Raw genomic sequence first — 25,470 nt, 5'->3', positions numbered from 1 at the left:
GTAGGAAACTGCCTTCCTTACCTGGTCTGGTCTGCATGTGACTCCAGAACCACAGTGATGTGGTTGACTCTTTATTGCCCTCTTGGGCAGTTAGAGATTGGCAAAGAATGCTGGTTTAGCCAGTGACACCCTCATCCTGTCAATGAATTTTTAAAAAATCAAAACACAGCAAACAATTTGATGACCAACCTGTAACTCCCTCTAACACACACTGATGGCAGGCAGTAAAACTGGGAGAGATTCCTGGTCAGCTGTGTGGTGAAAAGAGCCATTTTACATGGGTTTCCAATGGTGCTCCTGTTTCCTCCCACAGTCCAAAGATGTGTAGACTAGGATAGTAGCCATGGTAAATGTGGGGTTACAGGAATAAGATGAGGGAGCTGGATCTGGATGGGATGCTCTTTGGAGGGTCAGTGCAAGCTTGATAGGCCGAATGGCCTATATCTGCATTGTAGAGATTCTATGACACACGATACCACTATGCTGTCTGTATGTTCCCTGGCTCTGAATCATCTTCTAAGCTTGAAGGCTTCTAGTAGCTCATCCCCTTTGACTTTATCTTCCTGCAGTAAAGAACTGGAGTATTGCCCATGCTTGACCTGATGCGATGAGACTTCATAGGGTTTGGAGTCAATGGTCAGGACTCGCATAGTAACTTGTACACCATTGTGCTGCCATACTATTTCGGGTGGATCTATTCCACTGGTCGGGAGAGAAAGACAGAATGAGATCTTCACCTGATGGATATAGTTCTTTTGGTGATGATATCAATGACTCAGATATATTTCATTTACAATCAGGAGGATGACAAATGAAGAGCTGAAGAAGTGAAAGTCAAGGGGGGATAAGAATCAACACGATGGAAAACACTGAGAAAGGTAAGAGCATAGGATTTAGGAGCAAGAGTAGGCCATTTGGCCTGAAGGATCTGCTCCACCATTCAATAAATGAATGGTCAGGTTGTTGTCTCACCTGCACTTAGCTGCCTGGCTTTGTCAATTAGAAACGTATCAACCTCATTAGTGCATAAACTCGATGACCCAACTTCTACAACTTCCTGGTGAAAAGAATTCTTCAGACAAGCTACGTGGTGAGGGAAGATGATAAGATATAGGAATAGAATAAGGCCATTCGGCCCATCAAGTCTGCTCCGCCATTTGATCATGGTTGATACATTTCTCAACCCCATTCTCCTGCCTTCTCCGGAACCATGAAACTGCCAGGTGCTGATATTGACTTGTCTAATTTACCTTAATTCCCTTACTGATCAAGAACATATTTATCTCTGTCTTAAATACACTCAATAACTTGGCCTCCATCATTCTCTGTGGCAATGAGTTCCAGATTCACCACTGTCTGGTTGAAGAAATTCTTTCTCATCTCAGTTTTAAAGGGTTGTCCCTTCACCCTGAGGAAGTGCCCTTAGGTCCTAGTCTCTCCTACATGTGGAAACATCTTCTCCATGTTCAGTCTACCCAGAACTCTCAGTATGCATTAAATTTCAATCAGATCTCCCTCATCCTTCTAAATTTTGAATGCAGACCCAGAGTCCTCAACCACTCTTGATATGACAAGCTCTTCATACCCAAACATCATTCTCTTCATCCCTGTCTTAAATGGAAATCTTCCCATTGTGTCCCCTAGTATTAGACTTTCCCACAAGATGGAACATCCTCTGAGTATCGACCTGATCATGTCCCCTTGGGATCTCATATTTTTCAGTGAGATTACTTTGTGCAAAGGCTTAACCTGTTCGACCATCCCCTAGAAGGTCAGCCACAAGAACACTTGAGTGGGGTTACAGGTGTAGGTGAATAGGAAAATATAGTCACTTTTCCTGATCTGGTTAGATCATTAAGCAGCTTCCAACATTGCATCCCAGGCAGGGGCACAACATTCCTGTGTCTCAGCGATCTCCAGTCTCAGTGAAACCCACAGCTTTCTTCCTCCCAGTGCTGGCGATGATAGGTCCCCTCCTCCTCTTGAGAAACATGTCAGCCATGATCGAACGGTGGAGCAGACTCAATAGGTGGAATGGCCTAATTCTGCTCAGATCTCTTTTTCCTCCTCCTCTTGACTGCCCCTGTCGAGAGAATTGTCATTGAATCTGGGTGTTGTCTTGCTCTGTATTTGCCAGGTACTCTGAACCTTCCATTTTCTATAGAAATGCGGCAGAGATTACAATGAGCTAGTGCCTGGCTCATCCACTGTTAGATTGGAGATTAAAACAACTTGTGAGATTTTATTTTTCAGTAGCCCCCCCCCCCCCCCCCCCCCCCCCACTTATATTTCTCACGTATTTCCGAGACTTTGCCACTCGTCTTCAGCTTTTATATTGGGCTGCGTAAATGACTTTCTCTCCATGTCACTAACTCTTTCCACTTGGAATGGAAAGGGGGATTTTAACCTCTACCAGTTTGACAGAACCTAGGTGAACAAATAAGATCACCCAGGTCACCATGAACCTGCCAGGTTCCTGACATTGACCAGTCCAATTACCCTTCAGATTAGATTACTTACAGTGTGGAAACAGGCCCTTTGGCCCTACAAGTCCACACCGACCCGCCGAAGCGCAACCCACCCATACCCCTACATTTACCCCTTACCTAACACTACGGGCAATTTAGCATGGCCAATTCACCTGACCCGCACATCTTTGGACTGTGGGAGGAAACCGGAGCACCCGGAGGAAACCCACGCAGACACGGGGAGAACGTGCAAACTCCACACAGTCAGTCGCCTGAGGTGGGAATTGAACCCGGGTCTCTGGCGCTGTGAGGCAGCAGTGCTAACCACTGTGCCACCCACAGTGATTAAAATGCCTCGTGGTGGAGTGACCAGTGTCCCTGCTCTCTTCCAGGTTTCAGGCCCACTCAGGGTTTGATGGCCACTGTAGGTGGGTCATAATCTGCTCATAGTCTCCCAGTTAACCAGAATCGTGCTGCATTGCAACAGACTCTCCATGGAGACCACGACAAATAGCCATTTATGGTCAAGGGACCACCAGAAGAAAATTAACATGCACCCACAGTTAGTTCTCATTTAGAAATATTTTCTCATCAATCTGTTCATTGATCTGATTACAGGCAGTCACTGGGCTGCGAATGTGTTCTGTTGCTGAGTCTGTTTCTGAGTCGATTTGAACACAAATTGGAACACCACGCAAGACAATGTTAAGGCACCATTTGTAAGTACAGGAAATGTTAATCTTTAAAATGGACACCTCTGTACAAGATTGTATTTAATCACGAACATTCTTACCCCTGTAACCACCTCTGGAGCAAGTGGGACTTCAACCTGAACCTCCTGGCTTAGAGGGAGGGACACAACCACTGCATCACAAGTGCCTTTTTGTCTCATTTATTATCCAATTTTCCAACCAACCTGTTCAGAAATTTATTACCCACCTCCAGAACAGGTAGGACTTGAACCCAGACCTCCTGACTTAAAGGTATGGACACTGCCACTGCACCACAAGAGCATTTTGTCTCATTCATATTGTTTACCTCAATCACCTTCAATTGTAACTTACTCTAAAGCCAATTAACCCTTGAGCAATTGAGTACGCTTTCTGGTTCCGACTCCCAAATCCTATCCCCTATCCCAGTCCTTGAACAAGCCCTTGTGTGGACAATTTGTTCAGATGAATCCTTAAATCATCTCAAGCATTCTTCTGCAGGTGAGAATTACATTTTAGCCAATTCCGGTCACCTCCTCAGCGCAGCATGTCCTGTGAGTGAAATCTGTGAAGCCTATATAACCAGCAGTGATAGCTCTGTGAGTATGAACTGGTCCGTGGCCTACTCTTTTACCCCCGGAGATTCAGACCGGCTGTGGCTGGTGTGAAAATATGCACTTTATCCTGAGATCTCTTGAACTCAATTGTTGGAAACGAGTGCTGTCATTTTAACGCAAAGTGCCTGTAATTATGACACTCTGAGTGAAAGACGGAGGTTACTTTGACCGTTGGATCATTTACAGAAAGTAACTGAAGTGGCTGATGTTCACCATCTGATTCTAGTTAATGGAACGTAAACAAGCATTTTAACTTATTACATGACAGGAGTCGGGGCATATCAAAGCTCAAAAGATGGTTTCAATCTTCATCTGGGTCTGGTTTCCTCAGTTTCTCACTGTTACACTTGGAAGGGAAGAAGCAAATGGGTTACAAGATGTGGAAGTGTTGGTGTTGGATTAAGGTGGACACAGTCAGAAGTCACACGACACTAGGTTAGAGTCCAACATAAGTTTTCGGAGCACTGCTCCGTCATCAAGTGAACGAGTAAACCATTCACTTAATGGGATGAGCAATGAATGCTGGCCCAGTCAGTGACATCTACATCACTTGAGTAATTTTAAAAATGATCTACTATTTCCCTTTGCCACAAATGTTTTTTGTGTACACTTTTATGTGACTACTAGCTGTTTCCTATTGCACAATTAAACACAGTTGAGAAAGAATTAAGTTGGTTTCATGTAGTGTCTTTCACAATTAATATATTGCAAATTTCTTTAAAATCAGTAATGTACGTTTTGAAGTATTTCCATGGTTGTAGCTGTGTGAGGGCAGCCAGGCGGACCTCATCGAATATGAGTTCCCCGTTTGGGATTGTAAATCTGATCCAATCAGGGAGCCCAGGTTGACAGATATAAACAGGAGTGTCAGAGGTTCTGTTCACTCTGAGAGCTGGCTCTGTGGGAGCTGGAGCAGTGTCTAGTACCATGCACATGTAAATAAAGGGTGACTTGGTGATGGGACACCAGCCTGTGTGGAGTTATTTCAGTGGCAAGTAAGAATACAGCTATTGTGGTTCTGCTCATCAATAAAGTCTATTATCCCTGGAACCAAAAAGCTGAATTCCGTGACACCATGTTCTAAATTTCTTAAGGGCTTGGGTGGAGGAACTAAGATGTTTAATGAGCTCTCAGGGAGAACAATGATCTAATGTCAGAAAGGAAGAATACTCTCTGAAGGGTGATCAGCTCTTACTTTAACTATTCCCTTCGTATGAAATCTTCAGGCGGAAGTCAATTTAGCTTTTCAGCTTGACGTGCAATGAATGGAAGAGTCAGGAGGAGATGCTGCCAACAGTTTGGGAGTAATCTTAATCCTTCGATCGCCCACTTGCATTTCTCTCTTCCTTTCCCAGGCACAGACAGATGCCAGGACCTGGGTCATAGGAGCAGAATATGATTACAGGAAAGTAGGACCAGATGATAATCCCCAATAATATTGGGCAGTCAGCCATGTTTTAAATTCAGGGCAGCACTGTTAAAGAGGCCTGAGCTACACACAAATCCAAGTGGAATATTTTCACTGATGGATATCTGGTTGACCGGCTTAACAGCCAGCTCAGCAGGAGATGAATCAACGTTAGGCTTGTGAAATGTGTATGACTGGGAATCATCAAAATAATCCAGTCCGATCAGCTCCTGCTGTTGTTCCAGCCCTCTGGCTCTGACAGTGGAAAATACAGAATTAGACCGGACTACTTAGAAAATGGCTCTGTCGATGAGAACGAATAACAAACAGTCTGTCAGGAAATTTGGGTTTTGTGAAACATTTTGTAATGATTAATTCCTCTTTCTCCCTGAGGATTGAGGCCTTCTTCTTCCCACTTTGCGTTGTTGTGTTCTGGGACCGACAAGCCCCGGTGTGGGGTCCATTGTGCATGGAACAGATGGTGTGTGGAGGGTCAAAGAGCTGAGTTTTTTGGAGGTTTACAACTCTCGTTGTTTGGAGAGCCTTTGCCTGTTCCTGATGAAACCTCTCGATGTGTCCAGTGCCTTCCGCGAACAAACCTTCTTCACTTTTGTTGGTCACAAGTCAGAGAGTCTCATGAGTCACTCAGGATGTCTGATGTCTTCAGGATTGAAGATTGAATGATTTAAGGATGTCTTCAGGGTTGTGAGTGAGCGAGTTCTGAGTAGAATACTCTAAGTAGAACATTTGTATACTTAGGGAACAATAGACACTGGATGACACAGAGCACCATGGATTCCTCAGAGAGAAACACAGTAATACAAAAATAGGAGTAGTCTATTTAGCCCTTGGAGTCTGCACTGCCAGTCAATACAATCATCCTACTCAGTGCCCTGTTCTCCTTTCATCCCATACTGTTTTACTCCTTTAGTACTAAGATCTATATCTAACTCCCTTTGAAAAACATTCAATGTTTTACCCTCAACGACTTTCTGTGGTATAGAATTTCACAGACTCTCTAGATGAAAAAAATAGCCATACAGGAGAAAAGGGACAGTTCAGAGGCATATACAGAGAAGATAAGTGGTACAATTCACTACCTTCATCCAATGATCATAAAAACAAATGCCCCCACACTCTCCTCTCTCCCGATGTTGCTTATCTTCATATTGTGATACTCTTTACTAATCTGCTGCTTACCCATTGTTGCTGAAGATCACATTCAAACTCCTTCTGAACCTACTGCCATCTTTGTGCAATAATTGATGCTGCTGAGATGTCTATCAGTGAAACATTTGTTTTGTTGAATTCTTCACTGACTCTCTGAGGGGATTTCCTGACCTCGAATGGAGTCAACCCTAATGCTGCCTCGACATTGCACCGGCGTACCCAGCCTCCCCACTCCCACTGCCAAGGCCTGACACCATCTCTCCACCCTGCTTCGAGGTCAAACATGGTGACCATCCTCGGTTCCAGTCTCAATGTCAGACACAAAGCTCCTGTCTTCAGGCTCCACGGAGACCCCGTCTTAATACTCAAGAGTTCAGGCGACAATTCAAACAGGTACAGGGAGATGGCTTGACAAAACCCTGACACCACATCCAGCACCACCCACACACAGATGATCTGGTCTTTCTGGTACTAGCTGTGTCTCACTTAACACTAACATTTTAACTTCTGCAGCAAAGGTCACAAGTGAAGTTCCACTCAAGTGATTTTGATGTAAATTCTTTGCTGAGATTCTAGTGAGGGAGTGCTGCTGGCCTTTGAGGGAGACGTTAAGCCAAGATCCTGTCTACTCTCACTTGAAGATCCTGTGATTCTATTCGAAGAAGAGGTAGGTTCTGTCTGCAGCATGAGGGGTTACGCCTGACTATGACATATGCTAACAGAAGGAATAACCAATAAAACCCACAAATGACACGCAATGGCCCAACATCAAAATGGATCTGCTGTACAACTGGTATATTTATTTCCAAGTAGGACTGCTTTTGTTTGACTGTATTTTCCCTCTGGGTCAGAATCTACCAACACAGGAAGTGATCCAATGGCACAGAACCATTATCATACAATCCCCACAGTGTGGAAGCAGGTCATTGAGTCCGCACCTACCCTCCAGACAGCAATCCACCCCATACCAGCATGTGCTATGGCCAATCCACCTAACCTGCACAGCTTGGACTGTGGGAGGAAACCAGAACACCAGAGAAATCCTGCGCTGGCACAGGGCGAATGTGTAAACTTCACACAGACAGTTACCTGAAGTTGGAATTGAACCCAGGTCCCTGGCACTGGGAGGCAGCCATGCTAACTACTGAGGCACCGTGCCACCTCCTTCTGTTATGGCACAGAAGTAGACCATTCAGCCCATCGTGCCAGCCCTGGCTTGTTATATGAACATCACCTAGTGCCAATCTCCAGCTTTATTCCCATACCCCATTCAACATTCTTTGTAACCAAATAATCTTCCAATGCCCTCTTGAATGCTTTAATTGAATCTGCCTTCACCACATTCCCAGGCAGTGCATTGCAGACCCTAACGACTCACTCAGTGAAATAAGTTTTTCTCACATCACTCTTCCTTCTTTTGCAGATCACTTTAAAACTATAACCTCTTGTTCTTGTTCCTTTTCACAAGTGGGAACAGTTTATCTCAAGCTACAAATCTCTGTCATCCACCAAATGAACTTAGCGTCTCTTGAAACCTTGTGGGAAGTCACACTAAGATGTTTCTTTAATGAAGTACCCTTTACACAATGAGGTTAGGATTATCTTAACTTCTGGTTACCTGGTCAGTTCTAAAGAGGGTGGGGTGAATGACCAGAGAGGTCAAAGGGCAAAAGTTAATAAGTTCCTTAAGGTGGTCGAGCAGGTTGGGAATATCCTTCAGAAATGCCACAGGACTCTTGGCTTTACAAATAGAAACATAGAATACAACACCAAGGAAGTTTAGTGGATCTTTATGAAACACTGGTTTAACATCAACTGGACTTTGGTGTCCACTTCTGGATCCTGAACTTTAGGAAGGAAGTGAAGGCCTCAAAGAATTGTGGAATAGTTTTATGAGAACACTTTCCAGGATTGAGGACTATGACATCGATATTGGAAAATCTGGAGATGAAGTGAAGAAGGAGATTTGATGGAGTGTTCAACATCATGAGGAGTCTGGAGAGAGCAGGTAGGGAGAAACTATTCCCTCTGGTAGATTTAGAGGACACTGATTTAAGGTGAAGGACAAAAGGACGAGCAAACATGGGGAAACACCTCTTTATACCATGAGCAGTTCAAATACACTGTCAGAGAAAGTGGTGGAAGCAGATTTGATCCTGGATTTCAAAAGGAATTGGTAGAGAAAAAACATGGAGGATTAAGGGAAATGTGGCTGCTTGAAATTGCAGTGCAGACAGCCTGCAAGGACACAATAGGCTGAATGGCCTCATTTTGAGCTATAACCATGGATCTATCATTAACTGTAATATATTTTTTGGGATGGTATGCAGTTGTGAAACACAAAATATAAATGTATTTTGCTTGCCTGTTTGTGGGAGTCTGCTGTGTTACCAGGCACAGCATTAGCAAAACTAATCCACCATCTGTGAGATGCTATGAGATCTCATCAGGACAGTTATGGAGTGCTCTGTAAATCTATGCTCTTCCTCTCTGTTCTGGAATGTAGCTCTGCAAATCCCCATCCATTCACTCCTTAAAAGACAGCAAACTGAACATTTGGATGTGCTATAAATATGACCTAAAGCACTGGGAAAGCAAGAATTACTTGCAAAACTCTTCCCCCACTGGCTTCACTTTGCCTCATGGCGATAGGGAAAGGACCTGCCAAAACATTACATAATGCTTCCATCTTCCACAGCAACAATGCTCCACTCAACATCAGAGCAGAGTTAATGAACGTGGCCAGATAGTTTGAATGAAGATTCAGGATCCTGTACACAATCCCATGTGAGAGATGTAAACAGCATTCTCAGGATTGGAGGTCTGGCCTTTCCATAGAAACCAACAAATGTGACACATGAAGGAAAGTCTTCAGAAAATAACAATCGATGAACAAGAAATAAAAATCCTTTCAATAAACAAACTTGTTCATTATGCAACAATTTACCTTGGAAAAAAAGATACTCGTGGGATCTCTGGTTGTCCATCAAATGCTGCTGAGCTGTCTTTTAGATTAGATTACTTACAGTGTGGAAACAGGCCATTTGGCCCAACAAGTCCACACTGACCCACCAAAGCACAACCCACCCAGACTCATTCCCCTACACCGAACACTATGGGCAATTTAGCATGGCTGATTCACTTAACCTGCACATTTTTGGACTGTGGGAGGAAACCCACGCAGACACAGGGAGAATGTGCAAACTGCACACAGACAGTTGCCTGAGGCGGGAATTGAACCCGGGTCTCTGGCGCTGTGAGGCAGCAGTGCTAACCACTGTGCCACCGTGCCGCCCACTTCTTGAACATGAGTTCAGGACATTCCTTAAAGTTTATCCATCTTTGTAACAGTTCAGCTGAATGAATGAATGATTTTATTGCCACGTATATCCAGGATGATACAGTGAGAAGTGTTTTGTTGCCACAGTTTGACGCCATTTTGAGTTATAAGAAAGTATAAAAATAATTTACATAGATAGATACAGGGCAGCATGATGGCTCAGTGGTTAGCACTGCTTGCCTCACAGCACCAGGAATCCTGGTCCGGTTCCAGCCTCAGACTGTGTGGAGTTTGCACACTTTCCCCATGTCTGCGTGGGTTTCCTCCAGGTGCTCTAGTTTCCTTCCACAATCCAAAGGTGAGTTGGCCATGCTAAATTGTCCATAGTATTCAGGGATGTGCAGATTAGGTGCAGAAATCAAGGATAAATATAATGCAGGGGAATGGGCCTGGGTGGGCTACTCTTTGGAGGGTTGGTGTGGACTTATTGGGCCAAAGGGCCTGTTTCCGTACTGTAGGGATTTTGTGAGTTCATCTTCTTTATAAGGAGTTTTCAAACACATCTCCAGGGTTTCTGTAGGGTCTCTGCAAGGTGTTCTGCTCCACAAGGAATCTTCACTCTGGACACAGCAACAATGACAAAAAGGAGTTCCCAGTCTGGGCACCACCTCAGGAAAGAGCTGTCCAGCTAAACCATTTCAAAGGGCAAGTTAAGAGTCTGTCACCTTGTTACAGGCATGGAGTCACATGTAGGCAACTACAAATCCTTGGAAATGCTGTAGACAAAGCAATCCTAGTCCAAGTTAGCTGGCTACAGAGAAGGAACCTCATGGCAAGCATGTCCCCCTGGAGGTCTGTGGGGAAATTCCCGAATGTGGTGTCACATGGGATGCTATTCTCACACTCTGCTCCCCACCAAACTGGCCCCCAACACTCCTCCCAGCACCCCCAGTCCCTGTCCCACTGTTCTGCCGTGGGATTGATCCTGAAAAGCAGTCACACAGACTGAAAAGATTATGAAAATTATGTCAAAAGAAAACATAAAAGGGCTGGAATTCACTGAACGGAGGCAAGTTACAAATGGACAAATTCTGAGACAATGGCAGTTTCAGAGATTGGGACGGGATCGTTTGAAAAGGGAGGTAAACCTGCACCATTTCCGCAGCCACTCCAGCAGCTGTTCGCTGGCAAGATTCCGTTCCTCATGTGTTCCTTTGAAGAAATTCCTCTGACTGATCCTTTCTTGTCGAATTACAACATTAAATACATATTTCTGAGTAAACATAGCCCCAAATGGGAAGCATTATTCAACAGGCTTGATTATTGTAGAATGCTCAGTGATTAATCCATAACACAGCTGCACATAGTTCAGAGCCTTATCAGTGAACTGATTCTGTATGACCATTCCTATTTATTCGTTCACAGGATATAGTTCCCACTGGCTGTGCCAACATTTAATGCCCCATTTCTAATTGCCCCTTGAGAAGGTGGTGGTGAACTGACTTCTTGAACCGCTGCTGTCCATATGGTGTAGGTATGCCTACAGTGCTGTTAGGGAAGGTTCCAGAACTTTGACCCAGTGATACTGAATGAACATGATATATTTTCAAGTCATGATTCCGAATGGCTTAGAGAGGAACTTGCTAGTGGTGGTGTTCCCATGTATCTGCTGCCCTTGTCCTTCGAAATAGAAGTGGTCGTGGGTTTGGAACGTGCTGTCAAAGGATCTTTGATGAAGTTCTGCAGGGCACCTTGCTGCTGCTACTGTGTTTTGTGGGTGGAGGGAGTGAATGTTGAAGGTTTTAGTTTGGGCACCAGTCAAGCAGGCAGCTTTATTCTGGATGATGGCCAAGCTTCAAGTGTTGTTGGAGCAACACACATCCAGGCAAGAAGAGAGGATTTCAACACATTCCTGACTTGTCTCTTGTAGATGGTGGACAGGTTTAATGGAGAATCAGGCGGTGAGTTACCCACTGCAGATTTCCCAGTCACTGATGTGCTCTTGTTGCCACAGTATTTAGATGGCTAGTCTCATTCAGTTTCTGGTCAGTGGTCAGCCCCAGGATGTTGATAGTTGGTGCGGGGAGATGGGGGGGGGGGGGGGGGGGGGGGGGGGGTGCGGGTGGAGAGGTGGACCAGGGTCAGTGAATGTAATGCCATTTCGCTAAAGGCTCTCCTTTGTTACCAGGTGCTTGTTAAGAGCCGTTTGAATCATATCCTTTTCATCCCATACTTTCAATACTACCTCCGGCAGCACCTTGAAAGTCACATCATGTTTTATAGTTTGTTGGTTTGTTTTGAACCAAACACTTGCCTTTCAGTTTTAATGTGTCTATTAGTTCAATGACTATCAAGCTGCTGGTTCTAGATTTCACATCCTATTTTCAACTTTCTTCACAGAGAGTGCTACTCTCAACAGCATATATACATCTGATTCCCTTGCTTGTATGTCATACCCATATGATAGCTCTGCAGACAAGGTAACATGCTTTGGACTTCTAATTCCAGGTTTGTATTCAACTCAAATTCCATTGTCTGCCATGGTGAGATTTGAACTCAGATTCCCAGTACATTACTTGATCTCTGGATTACTAGTCCAGCAACAATGCTACTAGGTCATCACCTCCTCTCAGAAGTCCTTTTGCTATCAGTGCATGAAAAATGTAAATGACTTCAGATATCTTAATGATATCATTTACTTGTTCAGCTTCATGTTCAACTACTAAGCTCTCTCTAGCAGTCACAGTAGATTCCATCTTTCATTGTGTCTCCACAATCATCTGGGGTACAGTTCCACTCTGGGAAGATCATTGATTGCATGCTGTAGTAGTGGTAGTAAGATGTCTTCAAAGTTTAATTATGGTGTTTTAGACTTTCCACTGCTACCATGCTACAAATTCAGTCTGAAGGGCAAGTCACTTTTTTGATTACTCCCTTCTTTTCATCCCCTCTTTCTTGTCTTCCAGTTTGACCTTGAAGGCGGCTGGAATTTTCCATAGTACACGCTGTGTTGGTCTCATACTCTCATCTACTTTAGATCATATTCACAAAGGAGACATCTGATATCTGTAAAAATATCTTTGTAATCAGTGGCTTAGTGCCCTGTGAGATGTTGCAAATTTCTTTTGACATGTGTAGGATTTCCAGCCAAGATCTAGGCTGCTTCAGTTATAATAAGTGGGTTTTCCTTAATGTCTGGGGCTCCAGATCTTCATTCTTCTCATTGCATTGGTCTCTTTTCTTAGTTTGTCTCTAGGGATGAGTGTTGTTCAAGTGTACAGCCTCATACTGACCTTCAAGGACTGCACTCCTGGTTCATCACCTTCAGGCATTTCATATGAGTCTGTGAAGCTCACCATGTTGTCTGGAGCAGCATCGTCAACCTGACAATTCACGTTTACTTGACATTGTCCTTCTCTGGTCGTTGTTCTAACAGTCCCAATGTTGAATATTACAAAGTAAATTTATCAGAATCATTGACTGGCATGTCTTCATCAGCTGTAGGATTACTTTGCTTCTTTATAGCTCAATGATTGTATGTAAAGAGGTTCCAGTTTGTTTCAGTTGGAACAATAGTTTCCCCGTGATGGACATCTGCTCTTTTCTTCTGTACAATATTTGCATCCTACTGTTTGGACTTGAACTTTCTGCTAACCCTTCCTTCCCTTTTCCAATACATTGTTTTCTTTTGGCCTGGAATGTCTCTCAGCAAAATGCAAAGTCGTGTCTGTTCTGTTGACTAACAACGTCAGAGCTTCGACTCATGTCGTTGGTTTCGTGAGCATAGGTTTCTCCTCTCTTGCTCGACATAACCTTGGGCAGGGTGGCGAAAGTGAGTGCGACAGCTGCTGGAGATTAGCGTCGGGAGTGTGTTGCTGGAAAAGCACGGGAGATGGACATAATCTTGGGCAGGATCTGTTATGTCTAAGACACTCCTGTCGTGGGTGAAATTATCTTTGAGTTGTCAAACCTGTCAGGACCCAGCTCTCAACACATTGATCAAAAGTCTCCCACTCCCCTGAGTCTGATGCTGAATACATAATGTTCATAAATAACATTTATGCCAGTGTTGGGCTAGGGTGGGCAAGGTCAGAAGTCACACAACGCCAGGTTACAGTCCATTGGGTTATTTGAAATCACAAGCTTTTGTGGCAACTTCACCTGATCAAAGGGCAACGCTCCAAAACCATGTGATTTACAAATTAACCTGTTGGACTATAACCTGGCGTTGTGTGACTTCTGACCTTCATGAATAACAATCGGAGAAAGATTAAATTAATCTCTCTTCCTGGGTTCTCTGCTCCTAAGTGAGAGTTAGGCAGCAACATAATTTCTAGCTCTCTTTCTCTGGCACTGATAACAGGGTTCCTACCCTGATTGACTTAGTCTTTATTGTTATTCTGCAGTTATTTCATGGTTTTGCCACTGAAAGTGAAAACGATTGAATTCCGCCTTCTCTCTTCTCGTTTCCACAACAGCAGGGAGTGTATTTATGGTCATTCTAACACAAGCAGTAAAAGAACTACAGTTTTAATTCTTCCTTGCCTCTGTTTTGCAGTTGTTGGCTCCATTACAGTTATAAAATCCATATAATTCCTGACACCATGTTTCAAATGATGTATTTAATGACTGTCACAAATTGAGGTGAAACTGCTTAAAGCAGAGCTGTGTAAAGCAGGCCAGCCAGTAAAGCATATACAAATTCACTTCTAGTCAGACCAGGTTATAGTCCAACAGGTTTATTTGAAATCACAAGCTTTCGAAGTGCTACCCCTTCTTCATGCCCTAAAACCTGGTGTCACCTGACTTCTCTCCTTGTCCACCCCAGTCCAACGTTGGCAGCTCCACATCAAATGCATTTCTCTAAAACATTCACAGGACATTGGGCTGCAAAGTTGGGACTTAGTTGACTTAATTTTCCATCTGGCAATCTGATACAGCAAGGATTCATTCCTGTTCCTAATCATTCCGAGTAGTTCCTTAGATTCATAACCTAAGTCCTGTGCAATTGTCTGAAAGTTTAACTTGAGGATAGGCACATCTTAACTATTTCAAAGGGCTCTCAGTCAATCTCTCGTTTCACTGCTAATAGTGAGATGGCGATGACACTGTACCATATAAATGGACCACCTTTCTTGCAGAGTATGTTCTTGGCTGCCAGTTAAAGACTCTGGCTTTGCCTGTATTTCTCACCTATAAAACATTAAAGAAATAATTCTCTTTCAGTGTTGTTCCTCGTAACGATTTACAGCTTCAATAACAAACACAAATCACAGCTCTCGGGTTTATCTTTTCTTCAAATCCCATGTAATTGTTAAGAATAACATTACACAAGGCATCTATCACAGCCTGTCCCAAGAGCTGAGCGTTCACACTTGATTGAAATTAAAAACATCCCTGCCTGTTCGCTCTGGTTCAACACTCTGCCGAAGAGTAATGGGTCCTGCAGCAAGCTCAGATCTGAAATGTTAATGCCACTTTGATGGGATATGCTGTCAACATCCTTCCATTTACGAGATAAACAGTCCACCATCAGACGGGAAGTTTTCTCTGTTTCTGATGATGCGGATCACTGAGAATTTCTGCTGTATCTGAAAGTATACTGCATTGTGAATCATTATCTTCAACCCTGGCTCCCCTTCTCAAACCCCTTCAGCCATTATCTGGTATGTACAGATATAAGAATCAAAGCTACCTCCAACGCATTCTCAGTGTCTGCGCTGTATTATAACAGTAGTGTTTGTGACAATGTCGGAGATATAATCAGCACTCATTTCCACTTGCTGAATGTATCGAGTTCATTAATAATAGAAATGACCTAGAATTTTGCTTCACATCTTTGCATTCAAGTTGCTGAATTCCATCGCAGCTCAATACTCATTGCCAAACTACATTAAACAGCCTTTATTTCAACATCTACTTAATTCCTTACTTTTGTATTCATTTTGATACCTTAATAGTTTTAGATTTCATAGTTCACACTGAGATTATCGGTTCCCTTGAGATGGAAGGGAAATATTTATCAGCACTGGGTGGCTGTATATTTCAACACCATGACATGCCGGTGTGTCAGTGACACTGGGGGCTGGTACTGAGGGTCAGTAATATTGAGGGATAGTCCTGAGAGTCAGTAACACTGGGGGATAGTACTGAGGGTCAGTAATATTGAGGGATAGTCCTGAGAGTCAGTAACACTGGGGGATAGTACTGAGCTGAAAATGTGTTGCTGGAAAAGCGCAGCAGGTCAGGCAGCATCCAAGGAACAGGAAATTCGATGTTTCGGGCACAAGCCCTTCATCAGGAATGAGGAAAGTGTGTCCAGCACGCTAAGATAAAAGGTAGGGAGGAGGGACTTGGGGGAGGGGCGATGGAAATGTGATAGGTGGAAGGAGGTCAGAGTGAGGGTGATAGGCCGGAGTGGGGTGGGGGCGGAGAGGTCAGGAAGAAGATTGCAGGTTAGGAAGGCGGTGCTGAGTTCGAGGGATTCGACTGAGACAAGGTGGGGGGAGGGGAAATGAGAAAACTGGAAAAATCTGAGTTCATCCCTTGTGGTTGGAGGGTTCCCAGGCGGAAGATGAGGCACTCTTCCTCCAACCATCGTGTTGTTATGGTCTGGCGATGGAGGAGTCCAAGGACCTGCATGTCCTTGGTGGAGTGGGAGGGGGAGTTAAAGTGTTGAGCCACGGGGTGGTTGGGTTGGTTAGTCCGGGTGTCCCAGAGGTGTTCTCTGAAACGTTCAGCAAGTAGGTAGCCTGTCTCCCCAATATAGAGGAGGCCACATCGGGTGCAGCGGATGCAATAGATGATGTGTGTGGAGGTGCAGGTGAATTTGTGGCAGATATGGAAGGATCCCTTGGGGCCTTGGAGAGAAGTAAGGGAGGAGGTGTGGGCGCAAGTTTTGCATTTCTTGCGGTTGCAGGGGAAGGTGCCGGGAGTGGAAGTTGGGTTGGTGGGGGGTGTGGACCTGACGAGGGAGTCACGGAGGGAGTGGTCTTTTCGGAACGCTAATAGGGGAGGGGAGGGAAATATATCCCTGGTGGTGGGGTCCGTTTGGAGGTGGCGGAAATGACGGTGGATGATACGCTGTGTATGGAGGTTGGTGGGGTGGTAGGTGAGAACCAGTGGGCTTCTGTCCTGGTGGCTGTTGGAGGGGCGGGGCTCAAGGGCAGAGGAGCGGGAAGTGGAGGACATCGTCGATCACGTCTGGGGGGAATCTGCGGTCCTTGAAGAAGGAGGCCATCTGGGCTGTACGGTATTGGAACTGATCCTCCTGGGAGCAGATGCAGCGGAGACGAAGGAATTGGGAATATGGGAGGCGGAGACGAAGGAATTGGGAATATATTCCCAATTCCTTCATCTCCACCTCCCATATTCCCAATTCCTTCGTCTCCGCTCCCCATATTCCCAATTCTTTCATCTCCGAATCAACACAGACATCTACTATAAACCGACAATTCACCTGGACCGTCTCAGACTCCTCCCTCCCCTTCCTAGACCTTTCCATTTCTATCTTGGGCGACCGAATCAACACAGACATCTACTATAAACCGACTTAAAGACAGGATAGTACTGAAGGTCAGTAATATTGAGGGATTGTCCTGAGAGTCAGTAACACTGGGGGATGGTACTGAGGGTCAGTAATATTGAGGGATAGTCCTGAGAGTCAGTAACACTGGGGGATGTGCTGAGGTTCAGTAATATTGAGGGATAGTCCTGAGAGTCAGTAATGCTGGGGGATGGTACTGAGGGTCAGTAATATTGGAAACTGATGCTGAGGGTCAGTAACGCTGGGGGATAGTCCAGAGGGTCAGTAATATTGAGGGATGGTCTTGAGGGTCAGTAACACAGGGTGGTAGTCCTGAGGGTCAGTAATGCTGGGGGATGGTTCTGGGATTTGCTCATGCAGGGTCTAATCTCGAGTTTCAGTAGAGATTAGTTCTGTCGGTTACCATTGGAAAGTTGGTCATTGTTGCTGCTCCTGGCTCAAGTCGAATGAACTCCCCATATGGCCAGGATGGTGGCAGGGGAAGGCAGTGGGGAATCTTTCATGGTCTCAAGTGCCATTGGAGAGGCAGCACACAGTGTCTGAGGATACACACACAAAACAAACACTTTAGGAGCAAGACAATAGACCAGTCTGCACACTCTAGCTATTAGTCAATCAAACCTTCTGTAATGCATTCAATGCAGTTACGATTGGTGTTCAATAAGGAAACCAATACTAAACACAGTACTCCAAATGTAGTCTTACCAACAACCCTCTCTTGACAGCCTTCCATTGGGACCATTCTCTCTTGGGTCCACTCCTCCTCCATTCCCAACATCTCCCTATGAACCTTGACACAGTCCCATGTAATTGCAGAAGATGAAAAGCCTGTCCATTTCCTTCCTCCCTCCCCACTATCCAAGGCCTCAGACATATCTCCCAGGTGAAGCAGCACTTCTCCTGCACTTTGTTCAATCCAGCCTAATGTCTTTGTTGCCTACAATGTGGTCTCCTCTACACTGGGAAGACAAAACACAGACCAGCCGACAGCTTTGTGGAACACCTACACTCTGTGTATAAAAACGACCCTGATCTCCTAGCTGCCTGCCACTTCAACACACCGTGTTTTAACATAACTACCATTCCTTTGCAGCTATTTGCAATTCTAATGAAGGACTCGAAACATTAACTCTGTTTCTCTCTTTCAGCAGATGTTGCCAGACTTGCTACGTTTGTTTTCAGCACTTTCTGTTTGTGTTTCAGCTTTCCAGCATCCATGGTTCTCTGCTTTCATGATATTGTTGTCATCTTACCAACACCCTGTGCAACTAAAATCTAACATCTATACTTTTGCATTCAATTCTTCCGCAATAAATGATAATATTTGAGACCTTAAATAAACAGTGCATACTGGAGGGACTGCAGTTTCTGATAGACACGCATAATAATATTATGATTTCAAACTGTAAGTTTATTTTGGTTTAATTAGACCTTGTGTTTAAATTATTCTATTAGTGGGGCCTTTTTAAGAGGAGGCACTTATGCAGCTGTCTCTCAACCTCAGAGTCGACAGGGACAAACTGAGGAAGTGCAGGAAAGAGAAACATTTGAGGCTGAAGTCTTCAAATACCCAGCGAGTGGGGACAGGGGTGTAGGAGTACATGTGGGAGGGAAACTGAAGGGAAAGATTGTTCCCAGCTCCCAGAAGGACACCCTTTTTGAAGGGTACAGGTGTGAAGGTGGCACAGTGGTCAGGGATTCGGGTTTGATTTTGCCCGTGGGTGACTGTCTGTGTGGAGTTTGCACATTTTCCCTACGTCTGCGCGGGTTTCCTCCTGGTGCTCCAGTTTCCTCCCACAGTCCAAAGATGTGCATGTTAGGTGGATTGGCCACGCTAAATTGCCCAAGGTGTCCAGGGATAGGTTGGTTAGCCATGGGAAATTCAGGGTTTCGGGAAAGGGTAGGGGGTGTGGGTGAGAGTGTGGGTCTGGATGGGATGCTGTTTGGAGGGCTGGTGTGGGCCCGATAGGCTGAATGGCCTGCTTCCACACTGTAGTGATTCTATCCTATCTTAGGTGATGTCATTGTGTTTGAAATTCAACATTGGATGGGACAGAGGTAATAATAAATGGGCAGAGCCTCTTCCCCATCATTCTCTCTGCTGACTGTCAAAAACATGTGCCTCATGTACCCTGGACACCCAACTTTACAGTTTCATTAATGGAGGTGATTGATTATTTATCGGGCGTGTGGTCATCTTGCTGAAATTCAGCCCTCTGTTTGTGGTTCAAGAATTATTGATGGAGATATTTATAATCACACTGTAGGCAGTGGCACAGCTCTGGAGTAGGGGGGACTTGAACTTCTGAAGTTCAGAGGGACAGACATTACCACAAAGCCCTTACTGTTGTTGTAAGAAGTGGAGAAACACTGAAGGACTGGATGTGCCTGGTTCACATCCTGCTCAGAAAACTGCTGTTTACTGATAAGTCAGTGAAGCACCCACTCAACACCCATCATTATAATACACTGCCAAAGTAAATGAATTTAAACCTTTCTAAATAAACGTCTCAGCATTGGGAAGCAGATCAATTATCCAATTTGTCTAGTTTCAATATTTTGAATAACAGGCTTTTGAATTTCTCTGAGTTATATTTACATCAGCCTCAGGGTTAAGATAATCATTATCTCACTAGGCCCTGGCCCTCTGCGATCTGTTTAGAGAGGGTGATTTGAAGTTTAATGAGTTTGTATAAAAACAGATGTGAGTTTACAATGGCGAAACACACAGCGATGGGCTGGTAGCTGGGGCCTCTTCCCCAGCTGTGCGGTCAAACAGAAGGGAATCACACACATCCCATGTGATACATTCACACCATTAGGAACAGTTGCTCACTCCGAACCCTTGTTTCTGCCAGAATATTCCAGCTCTTTAAAATTCTATCATCACCTCTCCATGTGGGCATCCAGTGGCAGTCAGATACAGTGTCCTCTTTATCCAGTGACAGTCGCACACAGTGTCCTCTTTATCCAGTGGCAGTCAGATACAGTGTCCTCTTTATCCAGTGACAGTCGCACACAGTGTCCTCTTTATCCAGTGTCCTCTTTATCCAGTGACAGTCAGATACGGTGTCCTCTTTATCCAGTGACAGTCACACCCAGCATTCTCTTTATCCAGTGTCCTCTGTATCCAGTGACAGTCATACACAGTGTCCTCTTTATCCAGTGTCCTCTTTATCTAGTGACAGTCACACACAGTGTCCTCTTTATCCAGTGGCAATCACATACTCTATATCCAGTGACAGCCAAAATAGTGACTGCAGTAACCGGTGACTGTGACATGACAGTGTTCTCTGTACTGCCACTCACTTCCTCAATGCGGTCCCACCACAAGTGCCTACTCCTACAAGGACACCTGCATTTAGCTTGTGCCAGCATCTTCCACTCTTCTCCCTGTCTGTGCCTGATATAAGGATTGCCTGCACTATCAGCTTATATCAGGTGGCAACACACCGATGGTGACATTGGTGATAATGAGTAATGATTTGCCCAACTACTGCATTGATTGGAATGAGAGAGACATGGGCCTGACCAGCGCTGCTCCCTACATCCCATCTTCTGAGGTGATGCAGGGAGTCCTTATAAATTTGGAATGGAGTAATATTTTTGAAATAACTTATCATGTGGAGTTTAATGTGAAGCACTTGCATGTCAGGTGTGGCACCAACTGGCACAGTATGTGTTGTGTGTGGCTCCGGGTCATTTACCCTCTTCCTGAGGTATGCCACTGCATTTCACAGAGTGGCGCCCCTTACTGCTCCAGTGTGACATTGCAAGCAGCAGTCCTGTTCCCTGTCTGACTGATAAACTAGTAGGAAGTAAAAGTGCAGAAGAATAAAGGGAGGCAGTGAGAGGATGTGGGAAGCAGATCAGAGAGTGATAGGAATGAAAACATGAAATGCTGGAAGCAGACACTAAGTTCTGGAAGCTATCTCCCAGCTACACCTCCCAGCGTATGTTCCTATTCCTCTCTTACAGCCCTCATTCCATGCCTGTTAACAACAGCTACTTGTGTCTATATTGCACAGTCACAGAATTGTTAAGATGAAGAATGAGGCCACTTGGCCCATTGTGCCCACACCAGCTCTTCAAACAATTCATTACCGAATGTCAATCTCATGCTTTATCCTCCCACCCTGTTCGACACCTTTAATGTCGCAACATATCCCAAAGGAGTGATTATTGGAGAAGGTATGACACTGCGTCAAATAATGAGATGCTGGAACAAGTAACCAACAGCTTGGGCACAAGTGTTGAGTGTAATAATCAGTGGTTAGCACTGCTGCCTCACAGTGCCAGAAACCCGGGTTCAATTCCCGACTCAGGCGACTGACTGTGCGGAGTTTGCACGTTCTCCCCGTGTCAGCACGAGTTTCCTCCGGGTGCTCCGGTTTCCTCCCACAGTCCAAAGATGAGCGGGTCAAGTGAATTGGCCATGCTAAATTGCCTGTAGTGTTAGGTAAGGAGTAAATGTATGGGTATGGGTGGGTTGCGCTTCGGTGGGTAGGATTTGTTGGGCCGAAGGGCCTGTTTCCACACTGTAAGTAATCTAATTAGGTTCTCGTTATTTTTGGCAGCTCATTCCATACACGCACCACCCTCTGTGTGAAAAAGTTGTCACTCAGGTCTCTTTTAAATGTTCTCCCGCTAACTTTAAACCCATGTCATCTAGTTTTGGACTCCCCCTCCCTGGGAAAAGGACTTTAGCTATTCTCCTATCAATGCCCCTCATGAGTTTATAAACCTTTATTAGGTCACCCCTCAGCCTCGGACACAACAGAGAAAACAGCCTCATCTTCTTCAGCTTCTCCCTACAGCTCAAACCTTCCTACTCCGGCAGCACCCTTGTAAATCTGTACTGAACCCTTTCAAGTTTCACAGTATGTTTCCTATAGCAGGGAGATCAGAATTGAATGCAGTATTTCAAAAGTGGCCTAAACAAAGTCCTGTACAGCAACTATGTGAGGGGGGAAAAGAACTGACAGAAAGAATACAATCTAAGAAATGAGAGGTAATCTATGTCGACAGAGAAATAAACAAAATACAGACTATAATTTAATGGTGAGATGCTGGGAAGTCATAGGGCCATAGAGTCATAGAGATGTACAGCACGGAAACAGACCCTTCGGTCCAACCCGCCCATGCCGACCAACCCAGTCTAGTCTCACCTGCCAGCACCCGGCCCATATCCCTCAAACCCTTCCTATTCATATACCCATCCAAATGCCTCTTAAATGTTGCAATTGTACCAGCCTCCACCGCTTCCTCTAACAGCTAATTCCAAACATGTACCACCTCTGCGTGAAAAAGTTGCCCCTTAGGTCTCTTTTGAACTTCAAAAGAATTTGAGCATCTTTGTTCCTGAGCTATTGAACGTTAACATTTATATACTGCTAGCAATTAAGAAGACAAATAGGATATTGACCTTTTCTACACGAGTGTTTGCATTTCGGAGTAAAGTTGTCTTACTGCAATTCCGTGGAGTGTTGGTGGTTTATGACCTAACACACACACAATGGGATGGTGAGTTGCATTAATCGCCCACAGCAAATCCAATTTTCCCTGACATTGACATTGCTTCAAAGCCCTTTGGCTCCTGGTGACAGTGGGAATCACTCCAGGTTTAGTCATTTCCTGATTTAGGGAATACACATTTTCCTTCATTTTTATTACATTCATTCCCCCTCGTTAGTGATTGGTTTGCTCTCACCTACTTTCTGCTATTAACCACTAATGATTCCATGTAAGATTCTCTTAACTATTTTTTAGATTAGAATCGGTCTAAACATATGGCATAGACAGTAGCACACAGGGGGCTAACACCTTCAATATAGTATCCGGCTGACACCAACTGTTAAAATCAACTACACAAAAGTGAGCACTGCAGACGCTGGAAGACAGAGTTTAGATCAGAATGGTGCTGGAAAAGCACAGGAATATTCCTGGTGAAGTGCTGTTGCCTGAAACATCAATTTTCCTGCTCCTCAGATGCTGCCTGACCTGCTGTGCTTTTCCAGCACCACTCTGATCTAAACACCAATTGTTAAAGTTAACCTGAGAATGTAACATTTTAAAACAGTTTTGCTATTTACATATGTAAGAAGTGAAACTAACGTGGTCCTTCTAACAGATGAGAGACTTAACAAACAATCAAGGTATTTTTCACTGTATAATTTCAGTTACATCACAACGTAAACTTTTGCTATAAATTCTGTGCCTTACAATCGTGTACTCCACAACCACCTGATGAAGGAGCAGCGCTCCGAAAGCTAGTGCTTCCAATTAAACCTGTTGGAACATAACCTGGAATTGCGTGATTTTTAATTTTGTACACCCCAGTCCAACACCGGCATCTCCAAATCACAACGAACGGCTGATACTTATTTTTCATCTATATCCTCCTCTACTATCAGTAGCACTCGCTTTGCCTTTTGTTCTGGGCACCTTGTTCTACCCAAACTTCCCACCTTTTGTCAAAAACATAAAATCCATCATTTTCACGCTCCCTTCAGTTCCAAAGAAAAGTCATGTCAAATCCAAACCATGAACTCCATGCCTACATTGGAATTGAGCATGTTTGAACAAATTAGTTTACAATATCTTAGCCCAATGGGGTATGATGATTTATGTTTATAATTCAGTGGTTTATCAGAAGGCATCTGTCCATAAAAGGTAACTGATCATTTAATTTAGCTTTGTGCAAGGGTTCATATGCATCAAAATATTTGGTATAATCCCTACAGTGTGGAAGCAGGCCATGCAGCCCATCGAGAGTCACGGGTTTGAAAGGTTGTAGGGTACAGAAGAGGTTTACTGGGATGTTGCCTGGCATGGGGAAGTTTAGCTATGAGGGAAGGTCGGATAGACTGAGTTTGTTTGCACTGGAATGCAGGAGGTTGAGGGACGACCTGATAGAAGTTTAAAAGATTGCAAATGACTTGGATAGAATGGAAAGTATGAAGCCTTTTTTCCCAGCGGTGGAGGGGTCAATTACTAGAGGACACAGGTTCAAGATGTGAGGGAATAAGTTTAAAAAGAAATGTTTGAGGCAAGGTTTTCACACACAGGGTGGGGAGTGCCTGGAACATGCTGCCAGAGGAGGTGGAGGAAGCAGACACAATAGCAGGACTCATGAAGCACCAGGACAAATACGTGAATAACAAGAAAATAGAGGGATACGGATCTTGAAAGTGAAGACAGTTTTATTATGAAAGGACAAAATTTGTCAGCACAGGCTTGGAGGGCGAAAGGTCCTGTTCCTGTGCTGTATTGTTCATTGAGTCTGCACAGGCCTTCTGAAGAGCATCAGACCCAGACCCCATCCTAACCCTGCATCCCCCATTGCCTAGCCTGCATATCCCTGGACGCTATGAGAAATTTAGCATGGCCAACCCAACTAACCTGCACACCTTTGGGTCAAGGGAGTAAACCCAAACAGACAAGGGAAGAATGCGCAAACTCTGTACAGACAGACATCAAAGGGTAGAATTGAACCCAGGCCCCTAACACTTAGGCAATTGTGCTAACCACTAAATCAACTGATCTCAGCTCATGGAACAGTTCAGCTATTACAATTTGACCTTAGTGCCTTGGAATGAGTTGAGAGGGAGCAGCCAGGATTACTGTTAGTAACCAGGATTAAGTGACTTCTCTTAGAAATGAGTACGTATGAGTAACCTGTTTAAAAGAGTTGGACAGGCCTGTGAAGATGGCATGGTCAAACAGCCCACCTAAACCCATAACCTGAGATCTGAAAATGCTGTATGGCCCAATTGCTCCTGCTACTGCTGTGGGGCCTATTCCCTTAGCAAGAGTGAGCTGGAAGAAAAGAATTTTTAAAAAAAAAATAACTTTAAAGAGAAACAGATTCCCAATAATTGAAAGGACAGACAGGAAGCATCTGTTACATTGATCTGCAAAACATCCCAAAGAAGGAGGTGGAAACATTAAGTCCACGTTGTTGGACAAATTCATTCAAACATATTTGCAGCCAAGCTCCAATTTTTTTACTCTTCAGAACCAAACTCGAAATAGGAGCCTGGAAACACAAGGAGAAGGTTTAACCACTCAAGCCACATCTGTCATTCAGTTCCCTCCATGGCCAAGGGTCACTTCCAATTCATTTACCTGCCCTTCACCCAAATCACAGAATTCTTATCATACCTAGGGAGCCTATTCAGCCCACTGCATCTGCACTGGTGTTCCAAATGACCATCTCGATTCCTGCAATTCTGTCTTCTCCCTTACCCATTGTTCCTTTTCAAAAGCCAT

This window comes from Hemiscyllium ocellatum, chromosome 29 (genome assembly GCF_020745735.1).
Source record: "Hemiscyllium ocellatum isolate sHemOce1 chromosome 29, sHemOce1.pat.X.cur, whole genome shotgun sequence".
Taxonomy (NCBI): Eukaryota; Metazoa; Chordata; class Chondrichthyes; order Orectolobiformes; family Hemiscylliidae; genus Hemiscyllium; species Hemiscyllium ocellatum.
This window is presented reverse-complemented; position numbering follows the sequence as displayed.